This window comes from Nicotiana sylvestris, chromosome 2, assembly GCF_000393655.2.
Source record: "Nicotiana sylvestris chromosome 2, ASM39365v2, whole genome shotgun sequence".
In the NCBI taxonomy this organism is placed as follows: domain Eukaryota; kingdom Viridiplantae; phylum Streptophyta; class Magnoliopsida; order Solanales; family Solanaceae; genus Nicotiana; species Nicotiana sylvestris.
Genome location: NC_091058.1, coordinates 65380580 through 65386579, shown reverse-complemented (window position 1 = coordinate 65386579; position 6000 = coordinate 65380580).

The following is a 6000-nucleotide window of genomic DNA, read 5'->3' as shown; positions in this document are numbered from 1 at the left end:
TTATTCGACTTGTAGTGCCCGAAGGGTTTTCACTATCAAGCCTCTCTCATTTTGGTTTTTCTCTCAGCTTTCGTCGCCTTATGGTGTCCGTGAAGATTTTCACCAATAAGACTCTCTCATTTGTATCACTTTCCAGCTGGGAATTTGGAGTGTTGCCGGTATGACTCTCTCTGCTGGAGATTAGAGTCCTTTCTATTGTGGAACAGAATGTTATATTTGCCGGTAAGACTCTCATTTGTCTGACTTGGCATCTTTTGAAGACTGATCAGAAGGTCTTTCTTTGGACCATAATGTGGGTTTTGGATAGGCTAGAAAGAAAGGGTATAAAAGGCTCAAAAATAAAATAAATTTGGGGTTTAAAATTACAACCTTCGGAACCATATTTGTTTATAACAAGCGCAACCCTTGCCCCAGTTTCTTGCTTGGGGATTATTTATTTTTATTTTTATTTTAATTTTTATTACACTCCATGCACACTATGAACATTGTGGCCATTATGCACCTTATGACCGAGCCGTGAAGCGCCTACGTATCCTCTTTGAGGAATCAGGTCAAACGTAGTTCCCAATTCCTCTTTTTTCATTTTTCCTTTGTTTTTTGTTATCATTTTCTCTTTTTCTTTTTTTTCGTTTTTTTTTTTTTGATTTTTTTTTACCTTTGAGGCTCGTATTTCCTAGTCGTTGCTATTGATTCCGAACGAGGGGTATGAAAGAAAATAAATAAGGCTCAAAAGGGGTAACGAAGGATAAAGTGTTTAGGTAGCAGAACAAAATGCCTTCGTCATTCCAGTCTTCAAAACATGCCAAGTGCAAACAACACAATTGATCATAGATTTATAGTCTCTTCCGATGGTGCTGGACTTGACAATTGTGTTAAACACTTGCTTTTTCATTTGTCATTTCTAAAGCACTACTGGGCGACACTCTCACTCTCATGAACGACCCTCATACCAATTTGCCGAATCTTGTATTTAACGGTTTTCTTTATGTTTTACTTGCCCTAGTTCCGTATGACTCGAGCTCCGGATAATCCCAAACCGTCCTTATTTCTTTTAAATGTTCTGATCACCTTTCCGGGGTTTTATGATTAACTTTAAAGACTAGGCCCAAACTGTGTGCGCATGTCATGTTACTAGAATCGGCGCTGAACAAAATGATAAAAGGATCAAACAAAAAGATGAATGGAAATAAAAAGGACCGGATTTTGCATTAGATTACCGGTGAAATGGTTTGAATGACAAGACAAACAAAACAAACCAGAATAAAATTTTAAACAAACTGGACCAAACTTAAACAGACCGCTATGACGAAATGAAAAGATAAGAAGGTTTGACACAAGACAATATCCGGATTACAACCCTAAGAATAATCCAGACAACAGAAATGACAACAAAATACGCCACCACAAGCTTCTCTCTTGCTAACCAAGGAACGGAGCGTCCTCCTACTTTATCAAAATTGGCATCTTAGCCACTGAGCTTCGCATCAGTATTGTCCAGACCATTGCCAGCTTCAATATCATCAACTTTAGTCAACAAGTCCCAATAGGATTCGAGTGCTTCTGTTATCAGGCCTGATCCCCACAAAGTGTGCTTTTGGGTCTTGTATTTCCGGCTTACCACAAACCAACCACCTTAACTTTCTTTGTGATTCAAAACAAAATAGGTTAGAATGGACTCAGTCGGTCCTCATTATTAACAACATCTTTTCTTTTCTTTTTTTCTTTTTTTTTTCATTTTTCTTTTTTTTCTTGATTTTTGTTTTCGATGTGGTCGAATCTTATGGAGATTGCCTACGTATCATGACCCCGCATGAATCAGACCTCGCGTAGTTCGTGACCAATAAAAGATAAACAATAATAAACATTTTTTCAATTTTCATATTAGAACAAACTGGGTTTCAAAGGTTTGAAGATGACCTACAAACTCGAAAATCAAACAACCCACATATTCTACTCAAAAGCTTTACAAACTCAAAAATAAAAGGCCAACTCCCTTTCTCTGTTTGACAAATGCAACCAAACGGTTATTTTTTCAAATGTGGCCCCTTCCAAAGTTCACATGAATTTTGAGGCCTGGGAGGATTATTTTATGACACTTTACAAACTTGTCCGTTCTTTTACGAAAATAGCCTTTCGACAACTGAAAGATACTCTAAGGCTATTTTAGCAAGAACGGTTTAAGACGCGGCCGGCTCGGTTTTTTTTTTTTTTTTGACTAAACATCCAAACGGTATTCACCTGACCGCTGACTTTTGTTTTTTTTTTTCAAATTACAATAAATGCCTGGTGTTGCAAACACGACCCTTCAGCGTCTCGGGGACGAAGATTTTTTAAGGCTGTGTGGGTCAACTGGACCAAAAATCCTAAATATGACCCAAAAGGCGGCTGTTTATGAAAAGTCAGCCTTCCGGCGTCCCTTTCGGGAACATTCGGCTATTTTTGACAAAACATCATCACCTGACGTTTTTCAATTTAGAAAACTCAATACTACAAACACGGCCTACCAACGTCTCGGGGACGAAGATTTTTAGGGTTGTGTGGGTCAACTGGACCAAATCTTTATAAATGACCCAAAGGTGGCTATTTATGCAAAGTCCAGCCTTCCGGCGTCCCTTTCGGGAACATTCGGCTGTGTCTTGATAAAATAGCGTCACCCGACTTCTTTATGACAAAATTAAAATTTGACATATTTTATTTATTTATTTATTTATTTGCTTTTGGCTATTTTAGCAAATGGTGGGGTTGGATGACATGTTTTTTTTTTATTATTTATTTGTTTGTTTTTGGCTTTTTTAGCAAAAAGGGGGTTGGACCCGATGAGGGTTGCCTACGTATCTCACATCCGGTGAGAATCAAACCCGCGTAGTTCGGGTAAATTAACCGAACTATTTTAAAACATGACTCTTTTCCATTTTTATTTTTTCCTGGCAAGACAATCTATTTTCCTTTTCTATTTTTTTAAAAAAGACAAAATAACAATTTTTTTTCCATTTTCAACAAACAATAAAACAATCTATTTTTCCAAAAATAAAAGACTCTTTTTTTTCTATATTTTTTAGTAAAACAAAATAAAATATTTTCCTTTTTTTTTCAAAATTTCGGCAGAGTTTCGCCAGTAATTGGTCATTGATTTTTTTCTAAAATAATCAATTAACTCCTTAACTGATATTTTCTTTTTCCTCTTTTTTTTTCCTTCAATTTTCCAACATTCCCGAGATTCAGAAACCGGTCAACATGCAAGTTCGAAACAAATATATGTACAGAGCAAGTAGGATGCATCAGAATGGTCTTTTCATTTCAGGTTGCTAGTCCTAGACGGACCCAACCCCTGTGTTGAGTCCCCTAAGTCAAATGCAACGTGATGCAAATAAGCGTTCCTACTAGGGATCCGGCATGAAGTCACGTTAATAGGGATTGGACCGATAGGCTCGTTTTGGACCCGAGGACCTAAGCTTTGCTAAAGCCGTGAAAGGGAGTGGACGGTTGTATTTTGGCCTAGTTGGACTGGTTCGCCTAATCGAAGAGCCCCTACCTTACTTGTTCACCGTACTAGACCTCCATATCATATGTGTAAAGAGCCCACCTCGGATACGAAAGAAGGACAGGAGTGGTTCCACTAGCCGATGCTTAAGCGTCAGCCCTTGCCTCCTCTTCCCCATAAACCTCATCTGCACCTGAAGAAGAGTAATCTTTTGCCGAATCTACATCCGCCGAAGCCTATAAATGTGAAATATTTAGTTCCATCCGGAATGAATTTCCCACCTATCTTGGGATAAGTGGTTACCGGAAGTTTGAAGCTGACTTTAATGAGCAACACTTCCTCGTAGGGTCACCAAAGCAGGCTCCTTTAGCCGCTTCGATTGTTAGAGCTCACTGAACACCAACAGAATCGTAAGCTTTCTTCTCCGCCTCAGCTTGAGAGCTCCTTTCTACATCAAGATCTGGCCCTTCCCCAAGGTAGGTAGGTTTATCCTCACTCGATCGACTCCGGCTATGGTGTGATTCCTGGCATATGTACACCACAGTAGCTAAGGCAACCCCGTTCCAGCTCGCATTGTATTTGAAGTTGAGGATTTCGCTTCTGATGTAGTCAGTGAGAAGCTAAGTTCCGTTTTTAGCTTTAGCAAGCCTGTGACTGCCTGAACAGACTAGTCTACGCTCAGCCAACATTCCGAACTTGTCTCGATACTGACAGTTCAGTGGATGGGATAGCAGAGAGAGAAAGGAAAAGAAGTAGTTCCGAAAGGAGACTCCACCTAGCTAGTGCGCTCCTCACCTCAATGCTACACTTCGGCAGCTACGAACTAAGACGCTTCAGAAGAAAAGCTACATCCACTACCCGCATTCACCCTGACAGGCTACCCCGAGCTTACCCAGGGCCTTACCGCCCGAACCAGCAAGACTAATGTCTACTTATACCTTTGAGAGGTCCACTTATACTATTGATAAAGTCTCTTAATTAATAAGGCCCCGGTTGTTATATAAGATTCAATTCAATCTAACAAGCGGACTACCTTCGGCTACTACAAGATCTTTATAAACCAAAGAATGAGCCTACTTTACGCACTTCCGCACTAAGCAGGCAAGGCCAACTACACAAGCAAGAAGGCATCGCCTGCGGCTTCCAATCCAATGACAAGCAAAAGACGAAGAAGTAACTTACTATACCTTACCTCCTTGTGCCCATAGCTTGACCTCCGCCTTTTTCTACCTGCACGGATGCCTTCCCTTCCTTGCAAAGCGAACCTAGTCAAGCAATGGAAGGAGAAAGGAAAAAGACCTTCCTCGCGCACAGACAGACCATCTTTAGCGAAGTCCCTCCTTCCCAACCTCTCCTACAGCATCCATTTCGTCAAAGAAGGACGGAGCAGGCACACTGACTACTCTGATTGGGCGTGGACTGGGAAAAAGTAGCAGCTAAAGGAAAGCTAAAAGGTATTGGCGAAGAAGTAATGGAGGATCTGATATAGATTGAAAAGAGGGAAAGCTAAGCTAGCTAACGAAGGGGTTGGGATTCGCCTCGCCCTAGTACACCAACCAGGAAGAAAGATTTAGTGCTTTTCACCTTTCCGCCAAACCAGAACGAGAGCCAATCGGGTCGATCAGAATGTCCTTATTTCACAGCGCTATAACATTCTCAAGTTAGAGTCTGACTATCTCTATTCTAAGTAGCACCCGAGAAAGCACACGCTAAGCAGATCTTTACCAAAGCCATATCTCCATAAGCATCCAAAGCTGCCTACTCATTGGTAGTGAAAAAGCAACAACATAGATATGTTTACGAAGCCAAGAGCCACTCATCTGAGCCAGCGGATTCGAATTCTGCTATGCCGGTGCGCAAAGCAAGCACGCAACGACTGCGTAAATCTTTGGTCTGCCTATCATTGTCCATGTTGGGCTGACTCCGTTAGGCAAGAGGACCCCTACTGATATTGACTGACCTGTTGATAGGCTATAAGTAGGCCGTTTGCTATTGCTATAAGGGCTGCTCGCCTTTATACGGCTTGGCTTCGCTATCGCTCGTAATGGTCGACAGTATTCCTGCCATACCAGAATTCCAATTATTTAGAGCTAGAAGCTTCGCCAGAAGCAAGCAAGATGAGGTCGCTCTGCTTCGTAGACAAGGCTCGTTCCGTACTTTACTTACGAGCTCGTGTAGTACTCACCCCTATCTCTAAAGGGGCTTATGCACTCCACTCGCTGTCTACTAAACGAGCGTTAGAGCGAGCGAGCGAAGCCCTCAATTTAGTGGCTTCCCTCACCCTCCTCTTTCATTTCCGCTTAAGCTTCCCCGGTTTGTGGGATTAATTGATTGGATACCCGAGACCCATAATCTTTCCTAGGAACAGCTTCTACGACGATAGGCATAAAGGCATGATTAGTTCCACAAATCTCACTGCACTGACCATAGTAAACTCCTTCTCGTTGTACCGAAATAGAGGTCTGATTTAAACGACCAGGTACAGCATCACATTTGACACCTAAGGAAGGTACAGCCCA